Source organism: Phocoena phocoena, chromosome 7, assembly GCF_963924675.1.
Source record: "Phocoena phocoena chromosome 7, mPhoPho1.1, whole genome shotgun sequence".
Taxonomy (NCBI): domain Eukaryota; kingdom Metazoa; phylum Chordata; class Mammalia; order Artiodactyla; family Phocoenidae; genus Phocoena; species Phocoena phocoena.
In genome coordinates this window covers 73001086-73016712 of record NC_089225.1, presented here as the reverse complement: position 1 = coordinate 73016712, position 15627 = coordinate 73001086, and the positions used below count along the sequence as shown (strand labels likewise).

The following is a 15627-nucleotide window of genomic DNA, read 5'->3' as shown; positions in this document are numbered from 1 at the left end:
AACTGATAGTCTGACCATCCTTTTATAGATTGTTTTCAAAGTTATCCTTAGCAAGTCTGTGGATTCCACACTTTGATTTTATCCATTTTTGAAAATGGGATCATTTGCTCATCTCATCTTATGGGATTTCCTCTATTCACCATCATTTCCTAGTGATTACGCAGAATGATTTGTTTCACAACCTTTCAAATGTAATTCATCTGTGTCTGGACTTGAGCATTCATTTTAAAAGACTAAAAGCTCTCATAATCGTTGCTTTTATTTTGTGCTTTAATTACTTCTTTACGATGCTATCCTGCCTAACATGAAGATAATTCTCCCAGTGGAGAGAAGTGGAAGCAAACACCATTTTACCACAGTTAACAGCATATCATTCTTCCCAAGCAGTGATCGTATCCATCATTTAAAAAATCTTTTTTACTCTGATATAGTATTCATATCGTATGTACATGTATTCCATGCACATTTAAAAGAAAACTCTTTAGTGTCCTTAGTATAGGTAAGAAATGTCAGATATTTCAGCCTCTTGGTCCTATTCTTAAAGATTGTTGCTTCTCTTTTGTATTCATCTTTGGTTATATGTCCTTCCCTTCATATTTTGTACACGTTTCATTTAAATCTGAGCTCATCAGAAGAAAGAGAGCCTTAAGCAACCACGCTGGTTTCCTAGGATACCGATTCTTTATTTTCCTCATCAGTATTATTTGTGATTGTATTATCAGATCTTCAGTTTTTACTTTCCACCTCCTTTAAATTTTCTGGCCACAGAACCCCCAGGGGAACTATGATAGCTATTGCTTCTTAAATTGTTCTTCAATATAATTTCCTAAAAACTAGGGTATGCTTTAGTAGCCTTTTCTTGATTACTAAAATGTCATGGATGCTTTCTCTAAAAGTTTCCATTATTTCAGCTTCAAGAATAAGCTCCTCTTTGCTGGTAAAATTAAATCAGGAATAAAAATTCCCTTCATTGTTTTGTCTTCAACCTGAGGAATGTAGTTTCAGTAAGACGGCACAATTTTCTGATGCCCTTTGTTGGAGAAAGGGCTTTCTAGTAAATGTTCAAGTGGTTGAATTTCCCACAAGCTGTCTCTTTTAACATCTGTGTGATTTGTGTAATACAAAATCAGCATCATGTGTGAATTCTGATTCTCAGCCCAGACCTACAGTATCAGAAACTCTAGAGGTGGGTCTTAGCAGTCTGTGTTTCAACAAGCCCTTGAGATCATTCTCCTGCCCACTAAAGTATGAGAAGCACTGTTGTAAAGCATCATCCACATCTTCTGACTATGAAGCAATGCAGAACATTATCCCTTAGTCACTTATGTTGATTCAGATATTGTCTACTAATGTCACATGTTTACAAGCAGATGTACATCTTCTTACCACGTGGTAGAATGTTCCTGCCCTTTTTAAAAAATTAATTATTAGCTTTATTTTTATTATTTAAAAACAATTTTTTTGGAGTAAAATTGCTTTACAATGTTGTGTTAGTTTCCGCTGTACAGTGAAGTGAATCAACTATATGTATACCTATATCCCCTCCCTCTTGGACCTCCCTCCCACCCCCTCATCCCACCCATCTAGATCGTCACAGAGCACTGAGCTGAGCTCCCTGTGCTACACAGCAGGTTCCCACTAGCTATCTGTTTTACACATGGCAGTGTATTTATGTCAACCCTAATCTCCCAATTCGTCCCACCCTCCCCTTCCCCCACTGTGTCCACATGTCTGTTCTCTACGTCTGCGTCTCTATTCCTGCCCTGCAGATAGGTTCATCTGTACTATTTTTCTAGATTCCTCATATATGCGTTAATATACGATTTTTACCAAAATAAACAAATGGAATCTGCCTTTTCTATTGATATATTCCTTTTGAACAAGCAGTCTTCTATATCACAGACATAGTTGAATCCCAACAAGTATTCTGATACCGGTAAGATAATTCAACTTGTAATATTAAATTGCCAGTGTTTCCAAAAATATGTTACCCGTCAGGCTCAGTGTGTAAGTACGTAAATATCTGAGGCCTTTCATGTAGTCTGACTCATTCAGGATTACTTACTCCTGAGAACTTCTTGGCACTGTCTCCTCTACTGGTCTTGCTCAGACCGTTATCACCACCTTATAACTGCTCCCTCTACCCCCAGACTCCCCTCACTCTGATCTCTTCCTCTACGAATCAACCTGAAACACAGCCCTAATTATATCAGTTCCTTGTTGGAAATTCTTTGTTGATTTTGAACACCTCAAACTGGCATTTGAGGCTCTCTATAATACCACTTCAACCATCCTCTGCAGAATTTCATTTCATGAACCCCTTCTTCATAGCCCACATTCCAATTCAATGGAACTAAGTTTTGTTCCTGGGACTTACCTGCCCCCAGGCCTTTGTTCATGCTCTTGCTTCCTCTTGACATGCCATTTACCTTCATTTTCTTGTTATAATCCTTACCTCATATCATCTCTCCTCCTCTTCCTCTGCTGAACACCAGTGGAACATAAAATGTTGTATTTTATGTTCCTGATTTCATACAACTTTGGACAATGTATGATTGGGGATTTATCATACACCTCTATTAAGAAGGGACGTCTGATGCATCTTTCACCCTAAACAATATTTGTGGAATTGAAATAAATGTCATGCTGTAGCAATTCATTTCTTCTAGGCATTTTTTTTCTTTCCCTTTTATTCCCCTCCTAAAATTTTCTCAAAGGATATAGGTAATTTCAAAGTGCCTAAACAGGAAATCAAGGGCTTTGCTTGATTTGAAATTCAAAATTATTTGAACTTAGTGATTCAATACAGTAATGTATTACCTTTTTGATGACTGGCCCCTGAGTATAATGTTCTTTTGATAAGTCTAAAGTTAATTATTCACCTTTGAATGACTTGTTTCCAAATGGAAATGGTAGAAAATGTTAATTTAAAAACTTGATGTTACAAAAATGACATAATAAATGTGTGTGTGTCTGTGTGTATGAGAGAGAGAGATTGAGAGAGAAGGAGGTGCAGGAGAGAGAAAGGGGGGGGAAGAGAGAGAGGAGAAAAAAGAAAGAATTCACAAAGAACGAGTTGGCCATATGGGTCTTCAATCTTTCTTTCCCCTTCTGTCAGTAATACCACTAACAAACACTCAATTTAAGAGGAAATGTGAGCTAAAAATATAGGAAAATAATTCTTTTATTCTACACATGTATAGGTAAGTGGTGGTTATATTATAAAAATTATAAATGATAAAAAATGATTAAAAATATACCATGTATTTGGACAGTATGTTGTAGAATCGAGAGGTTTTATGAATCATAAAAAAGCAAGATATGAGGAAGCTGACTTCATGAAAATAGGGGAAAAGGCTTAGCAATTAACCTTAAGATGAAGTATCTTTCCTTCCTTACCATGATCAACTCATATTTAAGTATTTTAATGGAAAATGACTTGTATTTAACCTTTTATGACTCAGAGAGCCAGTTAGTTGTAATTATAGCTAATCCAATTAAAGATGGATTATAATAACTGCTGAATTAATAGATCATGAAATACTGAGTTTAATTAGTAGATGCTATTTATTTTGAAAAAAAAGAAAAAGAATTTTTAAAAATATTATGTGAAAACTCTTTAAAATTTTAGTCTAAACTTAAAATTGTGGAAGTCCCATTATGTAAAAAAAAAAAATCTTGAAATAGAAGAAACACAAAAAATAATGGAATAGTATGAAATTTTGAGAAAAATTTGAGTTCCAATTTTATATTTATTGAATTTAAATTATTTTAAACCCTTAATCTTGAAAGAAAATATTAGTAAGTTTTAAGTTCTTCTTTCCCCATAAAACTTAATATTATTAATATATCTACTGAAATAATAAAAATGGTACAATAATAATAATAGTATTAAATACAATTTTACTTTTTCCAGATTATAGATCACAGTGTAACACAACTAAGTCACATATAGACATTTTGTATGTATTTGCTGCATATTTAGGGAAGATAATGTAGTTGCAGTTAAATTAGGGTAGGTGACCTATGTTGGCATCAATGTAATATTTTAAGGTTATGTAGTTTATTTTTTTTAGAAGAGCTATGTAAACAAATGTGAATAAAGGAGACCTTTTTAAAAAATTAATGACTATTGGTATGGCAAATAATTACACAACTAAAATTAAAGGACTGTTTTATTATGTGCATAAAATAGATTATACAGTGTGGTGTGCCTTCATCTTTCCAGCTATTCCTACAAACATATTAAAAAGGGCTTCATTCCAATAGATGTGCACATTAAGATCAAGTCCTCAGACTGGGAAATTGTGGAGCAATATAGGCAAATCCCTAATAATAAATGTCATATTTTCTTAATTCTGTGTTATAGTATTTTCATACTTTAACATTTTTGAAATCAGGATGCATCTTAAAATTGAAATGTAAGAACAACTATGAGGTTTTCAAACTCTTGTTCCACTGCATGGGGGATTTTTCAGGGTGATATGAACTAAAGTATAATATTAAAATGTTTTCCTCTAAAAGTGTTCTTATTCCTTGGGTAGCCCAAGAACTACCTACTTCATGGCCAGAATGCATTGCTCTGAGGATAATTCCTTTTTTTTTTTTAACAAGCTGGTAAAAAGTGTCAGGCTATTTCACTCCCTCCTTTTATAAACTTGCCACTGGGTTTTATTTTCAAGATGACTAGAGGTACCCAAATCAGAGAATTGGTAGACATTAAAAAAATAAATAAATAAGATCTAGAATATACGATTGGAGAACTCAAGGAGCACTTCTGAGGCCTGCATGAAGACCCCAAGATTCCTAGTATTTTATTCATTCTTGGGCCATCCAGGTAGACATATATAAACTGGCACCAGAGGTAAAATACCTAATTTGGGTGCCTCAGACCAGAACAGGTTAACATTACTCTGTGCTCAATACACACATATGGGACAACCAGGAATGTCCCAGGGGAAATATGTGGCTCTTGAAGGAAGTACTATGGCAATTATGTATCAGATACAGCAATCCCCCAGAATGTACCATCTGTGCTGTATGCTGGAGAGTTCCATTCCCTCCTGGGGGTGCCGAAATGTGCTGCTGCATCACTTGGAATGGAAATGCATTTTCTGTGAGTAACAACCTCCTATGAAGAAATTAGTTTCTCCTTAAGCATTTGGAAGCTGCTGAGCAACCCATAATCAAGATTTTCTTAATGTTGTTTTAAACAGACCCATTATCAGAGTTGCATCACTCTGAAAGCTTCAGACTTCATTACACTATTAGAAAAAATTAATGTATTATACCTGATAAGCTTCTAGCATATTCAAAATCTTGCAGCCTCACTAATGCTGACTACCCCAGCACTTTCTTTCTTATTAGAAGTGAGTTGCACAGAATTAAAATAGATGCTGTTTGTCTACTTTTTTCTTGAGATAAGGCAGCAATAGTTAACTTGTCCTGAAGTTAATTTTCTATCTGTAAATTCAAGTATTTTTAGCATATCTTTTGTTAAAATATATCTGATTGTGTAATAATTTATAAAGGAAAACCAATTTGGACATGTTTATAGTAGATAATATTAAACGTAAATTGGAAGGTTAAGGTGATTGATTAGAATATTTGTCAGTAATCTAAGTAAAAACTAAGAATATTATTATATTATGCTAATGCTGAATTGCTACTTCATATGTCAGTTCTCTAATATTTTTAAAGTTGAATTAGAAAAAATTTTTTAAAATATATAGACATTGAGTAAAAATTGTACTTTTAGCTTGCTGAAAATAGGCATTATCAGAAATGGCAAATTAAAAAAAATTTGTGACAGATACAATTTATTTGGACTTAAGTTTAATCAGTGAAAAGTTAAATTTATACAAAAGCCTGAAAACTGAAATGATCTGAAATCTAAAGTAACAGTGGCGAATCAAGGTTGGAAATATGAATCATATCCTTACACAATTCCATGCAGGAGAATTGTGTAACTTTGCGTTAGGAAATACTACCAAACAGCCCAGACCTCTGTATCTCAAAACTTTAAAGAGTTGCCAAAGAGTACATACATATGGCATCACCTTTAAAATTAAATTAAGGTTAGAATACAATCAACAAGTTCCTACTGTATAGCACAGAGAACTATATTCAATATCCTGTAATAAACCATAATGGAAAAGAATATGAAAAAGAATGAATATATATGCATAACTGAATCACTTTGCTGTACAGTAGAAATTAACACAACATTGTAAATCAACTATACTTCAATAAAATAAATTTTTTAAAAAATTAAGATTAGAAGGATGTAAAAGTATAAGTTGTGTTGGGTAGAAAATGTTTCTAGTAGTTTTAAGAATTTTTGCTAAGCTGAGAGTCAACTATTACAAGGAAGAACAACATACAAATATAAAGATTATAACTTAAAATGCCCAGGATTTCTTGAACTAGCATACTTAATACTTAAAAGGATTGGGCTTTTCAATTAATGTAAACCAAAGTTAAAATTACAAAATTATACTGTTGCCCCATTTTTTACTTTAGACATGGCCCACACTGCTCTTGTCATCCCTTAGCACAGTGCTTCAACGTTTGCTCCAAATAATTGTTCCATGCTGGCAAGTCATTGATTTCTCCAAAACAAATAGAAGGACTTCTAATCTATTTTAAACAAATAAACAGAAAACTGCATTGTTGATTCTCAAATGTTCCCCAAATGTATAATCTTTACATCTTGGATTTAGGAAAGAAAGTAGGAGAGAAGGGAGGAGGGGTAGCACTTAAAGACAGAAGGGAAAATATTTTAATGCCATTAAGAATTCATGCCAATAACAGCTGTGAATTAGGTGGCTTGTGATACTTAATGAACCTTGTATAATTTGCTGTATTGTTAGTCAATATGTGGCTTTCTGTAAGCATTTATGGAATTATACCTTGGTGAACAATAAGGTCCAGTAAATTTTTCTTTCTCCTTGCTGATAGAGAATCATTTGGAAGTCATCCGAGGCAATGACAATTCCATTAGTGCACTAGATCCTCCCAAGACTGAGGGAGGAGCTGCAGACTCTGTCAGAAAGCCTGGTGGAGGGAAGGGTCACTTGTCGCTAACAATTTCATTCGTGTACTTAGTATTACAGTTGTCAGGTTAAGAATGCTTCGCTGACACAGCACATAACTAAATATGGTAGTTCTAAGTTACTTAGCAAAATAACAAACTTCAAAAACCCAAAGTGAGAATCACTTTGATATTTATAAAAATAAATAAATACAGTGGAGAAGTGAATTGCCCAAAGTGGGAAGAGGGAACAGCTGAAGTGTTTCTTTGTAGCTGGAAGGTAGCTCCACATAGAGAAGGAGGACAGGTTTTGGAGTCTCACCAAGCTGTAAGTCACCCAGCCTCTCTGAGACTCAGTTTCCCTAACACAACTGTAAGGTGAAGGCACCAACGTCCTGAGTATAAAACACCAAAAAATTTGGGTGTTAGTTGTTTTTCCCTCCTTCTAGTTGCAAGTGTGTCTTTTCCTTTCTCTCAAGTGTGATGAGTATGGCAATATCTAGAGTATATCAAGCTGTGACATGAAACCTGAAAAGTGCAGTCCATGTCTTCAAGTCCATGACTAGCAGTTTTAGCTGTCACCTTTTATTGTCCTCATACAAATCCTGATGCATTTTTTTCTCTGAAATATATCATACAGTATCTCCATACAAATAATTGAATGTATTTGAGATACGTGAATAATTTATAAGATTTTCTCTGTTACCCAAGCTGTCATATAGACTTGGCAAATGTATTCACAACTGGGAACATTTCCATGGAAAAGGAATAGTAAGTTATTCAGATTATACTTTTTCTCTATCACCTAATTAATTAGCACAGCATATTAGGGACTCATTTTATGTATAAAGTAATATTCAACTAGACGTAATGAACAGAGATTAAAAGTGTTTCAGAAAGTGGCTTATAAATACCTTATTTTTTGTTTGTTTGCAGGGAGGGAGAATACTGATTCCTTTTCAAATATCTGAATAATCAACCAAACTTTTCCATTTCTATCTGGATTTTTGGTAGATACGTCCATATTTATTGGTATTTTTAAAAAAAAATTTTTATTAAACTCACTTTCTCTAAAGTACTTTACTTCTGTCTGAACTTTAAATAAAATTAATATTTGTTTTAAAAATTATGAAGGATACTTATTAAAATTAGAGCTGTGGTGAATTTTTTTAACTCATAGATGGACTTTCCTTATATAATAGCTTGAGAATAATTTTATTTATCTTACTTATTTGCCTATCTCTTCTTGGCTACATATATTTTAAGACCTGACTTCTAGTTTAAAATAATATTTAGTTCGACCAAAGACAAGGAGGGAAATTTCTCAAGTCTTTAAGACGTGCCAGTTTCCAAATGTTTCCCCTTCCAAATGAGAAAACTGAAAAAAGAATAATAATTTTTTACTATATGATTTCACATACATGATGCTGTTTGGGACAAGGAATGGTAATGACACTTTCATAGTATGCTTCTTCAGTTAATCAATGACTCTTTTATGAGAAGTTTGGTCATAACATCTTTTCAGAGGATATAAGACTAGCTAATGAGGAAGAGTTAATTCTGAGTATAGTATAGGTAAGAAATAAAAGGGGCACTACTTACCATGCAAGAGGCAAAACAGTCCTAGAGTGACTAATATGTAGTCTTCAAAAGGAATGGCTTGTTGGGCAATGAGGATGGGTTACGGGAAATAAGGAGGCAGCCATGACTGTGACAAAATTTGAAATACTGGAAGAATATGTCTGTGTTTCCTCTTAGTTTTATGGTCAATATGAATTACTCTTCTGTCCTTACATGTTTAAACTCCATTTGCCAGGTGTCAGCCAAGAAACCCATTTTCTACTTGCTTATTCTTGTTTTCTGTCATCTGAAAAGTTTTTATAAGCGTTCAGTCTGCATCTCTGAGGTTGGCTACATAAATTTGAAATACTTGCTGATCTTATCCATCCAGAAGAACCTGGCAGTTTCACAACTGTGTAGGGAATCCAATTATTATTCTCAGGAGTACTAATCTGACCCAGAGAAGGTGCAGAGCATTCAGGTCCACAGAAGAGAGAATGCAACATCCATCACTCCTGCCAGCCTTTTGTCAGGTGACCCACAGAGCCCCATTAGAATGTCTTCAATAGGGAAAAGCTTGATTGCCTCCTTAGGTTAAGAAAACCTGATGCAGTTGATAACAGCTAAGACAGGGGAGATGAGAAAGGGATGGATAAATCAGTTCAAATGAAGCCATAAATAGAAAAGAGTGTGAGCACTCACCCCTGTGGTCCTGTACCCCACACGTCCTCCAATTTGCAGACTAGACATTCATTTTCATAATGATTGCATTCACACATGTTTATCTTAAAGTGGTAGGGGTCAGGTGAGTAAATTCAAATGCTGCTGGATGAGATATATTACCCAGCGGCACTGTAAGCTCAGACTCCTTCAGTTAGGAAAGAGTGAAAGGTGCATTTAGAGGAGCAGCTGATCAGTTCTTGGCAGGTGGAGTACTGCTGAAGTAACAATTTGCAGTAGTTTTACACTCCTGTCAGTGCCAGTTGGCAAACTAATGGAGATGATGGAATGAAAGAACAAAATGTCACAACAGAAAAGAGTGAGTTGAAAATTCAAACATTTTCTTATTTCTCATAATCCTACTGATTCAAAATTAAATCAGTCTACAAATGAACCAACTCGATATTGAATAAAAGGCAGCTATCTGCATGATTTTTTTCCAAGTAGGAAAATCGATTAACATTCTTGTAACCATTAGCTTGTTCAAAGCATCATGATGATTTGTAATAACTCAGAGAACTAGTTTGTAAACAAGAATATTGATTTTAAGAGAATATGTTTTAGTTGAGAATAGCACTTGATACAGACATTGAAACCTTACATTAAGGAATCCCTTGTAGTGGTATAGCAGAAAATCAGTACCAAGGTAACAAGGTCAATTTTAAACTATTATTTTCTTCTTTTTTTTTTTTTTTTTTTTTTTTTTGCGGTACGTGGACCTCTGACTGTTGTGGCCTCTCCCGTTGCGGAGCACAGGCTCCGGACGCGCAGGCTTAGCGGCCATGGCTCACGGGCCCAGCCGTTCCGCGGCATGCGGGATCTTCCCGGACCGGGGCACAAACCCATGTCCCCTGCATCGGCAGGCGGACTCTCAACCGCTGCGCCACCAGGGAAGCCCCTTTTTTCTTTTTTTTTAAATACATCTTTATTGGAGTATAATTGCTTCACAATACTGTGTTAGTTTCTGTTCTCTAACAGCAAATAATAATAATGCTAATAATGTATCTCCTAGTTGTCCTTCTAATAATGATCATGTGGATTTACTATATAATCCTTGCCTTTCGCTACAACTGCACAAGGAAAACCAATTCTGTATACATGTTATAAGTCATGTTTTAAACTTCAAAGATTTAATAAGTGTTGTTGACTTCCCATGATTCACTCAATTATAAGTGTTTTTATAACTCAGAGGAAGTACATCAGTTTTTGACTGCAGAAGAAAATGTAAGTTTATTTATCAAAACAAATGAGAGAAAATCAAATTAGCGCATCACATCAGGAATTCAGCACAGGATAACTAAATGTGAAGTAAAGATGCTGCCAACTATCACAAATATCGCCTCAGTAAATACGCTAAAGAACAAATCTTTACTTCAGAGAAACTATAAAACAGCAGCTATTAGCACATCAAGAACGAGCAAGTAACTTGCCAAAGGTTGGAAAGTAATTTTCTTCTTAGTATAATTTTATGTGGTGGCTTATTCAGTTTTCTCCCATTTGGTATGAGGGAGAAGTTGTTTTAACAGTCACATGGAAAAACAGATAAATAGCTTTATCTATTGCCTGGCTGCTGTAAAGCTCAGAGCCCAATTTGTATGCCTTGTTATTACATGTACATCTTAAAATAATATACATTCCCTAATTATATTTCTGGATTCCAATCTGACTTTTATACCTTCACCTTGCATTTTTGCCATTCTGTTATGGGTTTTTTGTTTTTTTATTTACAAATGATTGAATCACATTGAATAGGGCAAGCCTATAGTTCTATCAACCTATTAAAATCTGATAGCGTTCTTTTAAAGGATATATAAAAAAAGGATACTTTCATTTCTATGCAGTGTTTATGTGTATATTCATTCTGTAAAGGTAATCTTCTGATCTCATTTTTCTACACTTAATTAGTCTTTGGACCAAGCAGATATATACAGTTAATTTCACGAACAAACTCAATTTCATCACCTATTGACCACAACAGAAGCCATACAGTGCAGTGCCGTGCACTGGATTTTAAAAGGACTATAAAAATCACACAATTCTTTGGCAGGACTTAGCCACTCCAAAAGGAGAAATGCCTATCCTATTCTTAAGAAAAGCTGTATAATTTACCATCTGATTTTTTTTTCTAGAATTTAAAATAAACGTCTTACATTGGCAGAGTCCAAATTCCTCTGACATCAGTTTTAGCAGAGTGGAGGTTAGCTGTTATATGCCAAAATATTTCTCTTGTATATTTCCGTTCAAATGAGTCCTGTTGCTAAGTACTTTCTTTTAGCCCTAAGGAAATCAAATTCTGTTTATGCTTTTTCCCTGGAGAATAGAGGGGTTGGCGTGGACTGGAGCCAGATTTTATCAAAGCTGCATGGTGAATATTTTTCAGGGAACATAGCTGTTGCCACTTCATTCTCCTTATCCATCCATTCCACATAATTTGCATATTTACCTGTTGAGTGTTTTTAAAACTTTTATCATCATTATCATGGGAATGATAATAGGAAGAGGGAGGAAGGCTAAAACCCTTAGTGTTGTGTAGAAGCTTGCTATTCAAGTGTGGTCCTCCAGCCAGTAGCATCACCACCCTCTGGGCTCATGGTAGAAATGCAGAATGGAGGCCCCACCAACTGAATCAGAAGTTTCATTTTGACCAAATTATCCAGGTGATTTGTTTGCACAGTAAAGCTTGTGAAGCCCTCATTCCAAAGGCCACGTCAGTCTAGCCCCATCTTGCTTCTCCAGGCACATCCTCCCACCACCGCCGTTCCCTCCTTCCACATTACTTCCACTGGCTCTCATTTTCTCTGGACACAGAATGATTTTTTTCATGCCTCCAGTCCTGTATACAAAAGTGGTCTCTTTATCTAGAATTTCCTTTCCTGATTTCTCTGCCTAAGAAACTATTACAAATGCTTTATGACCAAGTATCTTCTCATCTGGCATTTCTTTTCAAACTATGGCATCTGATAAATCACAATCAGTTGGTTTTCTCCTCTTTGCTCCTATAGTACCTTTACATATTTCTAATACTTATCATATGCTGACATGTCTTTTTCCCTCACTATACTGTGTTTTTATTTCCCTGATACCCGTTAGAATTCAGATAACATGGTAGGCCCTTGACAAATGACTGTTCAAGAAATTCATGAAAGAATGGACACTATGAGGTTCTCTACATCTTGCTCAAAGCAAATAAAAACAATAAAGATTTACTGTAGGGCAATTTAAACAATTACCTTTGGTATCCTTTAGAACAGGGAAACCACAGTCCAAAATCTACAGTTCGAGGGCGAAGTCCAGCCCTCAGCCACTGTGATTTAAGCCAAGTTGGTTTTAGGGATTAGCTTTCGCTGCACACTTGATAATGTTTCTTAATAAATTCAACCTAGGGCTTCCCTGGTGGCGCAGCGGTTGCGAGTCCGCCTGCCGATGCAGGGGACACGGGTTCGTGCCCCGGTCTGGGAAGATCCCACATGCCGCGGAGCGGCTGGGCCCGTGAGCCATGGCCGCTGAGCCTGCGCGTCCGGAGCCTGTCCTCCGCAACGGGAGAGGCCACAACAGTGAGAGGCCCGCGTAACGCATAAAAAAAAAAAAAAAAAAAAAAATTCAACCTAAAACTACAAGGCAAAGAGCATCTATATATGCAGCTTACACTGCTATAAAGTAATTTCGAGAACAACAAATATTGTTTGAATCACAAGTAATGTCAAGCTGCTTTAGACAATCCTGGTGCAAAGTTAAAGTAAGAAGTATGATCTTCATTCCCACACATATCTGCAGTGGATATATTTTATGAGCTCAGACTACATTCCCGAAGCACTTTCCAGGCCTTGATGCAAGTGCCAAGGAAATGTGCATATTTCAAAATGCATTTAACTGTGCAACTGAGGAGCTTCCACCTAACCTTCAACTGGAAGTCATTAACTTAATTTAAAGACAAGCTAAAAGGCAAATACCAAGATGATCTAATACAATTCTATAAATTCCTTCCAAGCAATAAATATGCTCAATTGAAACCGTGTGTTCATGCATTTACATCAGTATTTGGCACTACCTATGTGGGTGAAAAGACATATTCAAAGAAGTAATATATAAAATCACATTACAGAAAAACATTTGCAATTAATTTTGATGATAGAGAACTTTGGACCTCAGCTAAGCAAAATACTATCTCCCTCCCCCCCAAAATTGTATTTTCTCACTAATCTGTATTACACAAAACCGTACACAATTTTTATTATTATATTTTGAATTTCATCGATATAAAACTTGTGAAAATTTAGTTTCTCTCTTGTCATATAAGTACCCGCATAATGTCCTTGATTTTGCCTCTTGGCCTGTGATCCTAAAATATTTACTATCTGGCACCTTACAGGAAAAGTTTGCTGACCTCTGTTCTGGAACCAAAGACAGAAAGAATAAACATGTTTTCACTTATATGGGAAATCTAAAAAGCAAACCAACAAATATAACAAAACAGAAAGAGACTCACAGATACTGAGAACAAACTAGTGGTTGTCAGAGGGGAGGAGGTAGGGGGATGGGCAAAATAAGTGAAGGGGATTAAGAGGTACAAACTTCTAGTCATAAAATGGATGTCACAGGGATGTAATGTACAGAATGGGGATATAGCCAACAAAATTATAATAACTTTGTATGGTGTGTATCTATAAAAATATTGAATTACTATGCTGTACACCTGAAACTAATATAATATTCTAAGTCAACTTATGCTTTGATAAAAAATGGGTAACAAATCAATATTTAATAAGTCAGGGAATAAAGTGTAGACAATTTCACCAATTTAGAAGTTATGTTATCACATAGTATGTTTACATATTTCCTAAATAATCTTGGTAAAATATATAACAAAAATATGTTTTTAAAGATGTATTTGAATTATTTTCTGAGAATAGTCACCAGGTTTAGATCAAATTTACTTTATAAACATTTTAGATCTACTGTATAAAGAAACCTAGTCTTCAGGGAATTTATCTCTTTCAGGCAGTAAATTGTTATAATTTTTTAGAAGCTGAAAACAGCCTTCATATTTAGGTGTGCTGAATAAGCCCTCAGTTCCTGAAACAACTTACATAATTAAACTCAGCAAGTATCTCTTCACTGTTTACTGTTTGTCTCATCATATAGAAGCATTTCTGAACGCATGTCAATGGCTCTTCAGAGCTGGAAAAAGTGGAAAGGCGTTTTACTTCACCATGACTTGTATATAGCCCTTAAAGACAAAGCAATTTTCTGTGTAGAAACTTTGATTCTCTTAGAGCAATTACAATGGAGTAGTTATGTCATTCCTGAACTTTTCACCACAAAGCGGTTGCCTGTTAGAAACCCAATCTCAGAGAACTTGTTCAAAAACTAGCCGTCACTCTAGGTAGTCAATTCAAGAGGATCAAAGGAATCTTTTGGCACATACATCTGTTATGAAATGAGTTGTACTCTAAACTTTTGGGTACAAAACGCTCTATTTTGATTAGAACTGTTGAGTTGACAAAACTGAGACTGAAAATGTTCATAATCTTTAAGGTGTAAGTCATAAAGGAATAAAACCAAACTACTCTCTAGTAGATTAGTTTTATTCCAATTCTATACTTTATCAATAGAGACCAAGAACTTCCATTTACTTCAACTCTTTTTAATTCATTGTTTTTCCTTCCTAATATTCTATTTGGATCCCTGGTTTTCTTTGCCATTTCCCTCCACTTCAAGAATCTTTCAGTTCTACTTAGTAACTAACCTATATTACCAGTATTTTTAATTTTCTTATGACAAGTTTATGTGAGTATATACCAACTTGATATTAAATACTTTTTAAGTTTACTTATCATTGAGTTGAATATAGGTCTCAGAAATAAATCCTATACCATGTATAGTTTATGAAAATTATCTTTAAATGTACTTTGAGAGAGCACTACACTTTTGTAAGATTTCTGAAACACGTAATTTTTTTTACCACCTCAGATATCAGCCATTCTCTGATAACTCCCATCAGTTGGAAATCATAAAGTCTTATTTGTTAAAAAGTAGTTGGTTTTTAAAAATCACAAATATCAGAGCTAAGAAAAAGAATGACTTTTTTAAAACCACAAAACACTTAATTGGGAATATATGTAGTAGCACGTATTAAAATGGAGCTGTTACATAATGATGAAAGTAAGAAAAAATTATTTTTTCAAAAAAAATAACTACAAAAATAAAATGTCATTGTTTTGAATGACTGTTGAGACTTAGATGTTTGATCTCTGACATAAAAAGTTTACAAATTCTTATTAGCAATCATAAATAATATGCTGTACTGAGATTTA

The 15627-nt window shown here is 34.8% G+C and overlaps 1 protein-coding gene across 1 annotated transcript in view; it reads left to right on the top strand.

Moving 5' to 3' along the window:
• The window catches only part of TMEFF2 (transmembrane protein with EGF like and two follistatin like domains 2), a 248647-nt gene that overhangs the window by 55784 nt on the left and 177236 nt on the right, over window positions 1-15627 (top strand). The gene's annotated exons all lie outside the window — the stretch shown is intronic.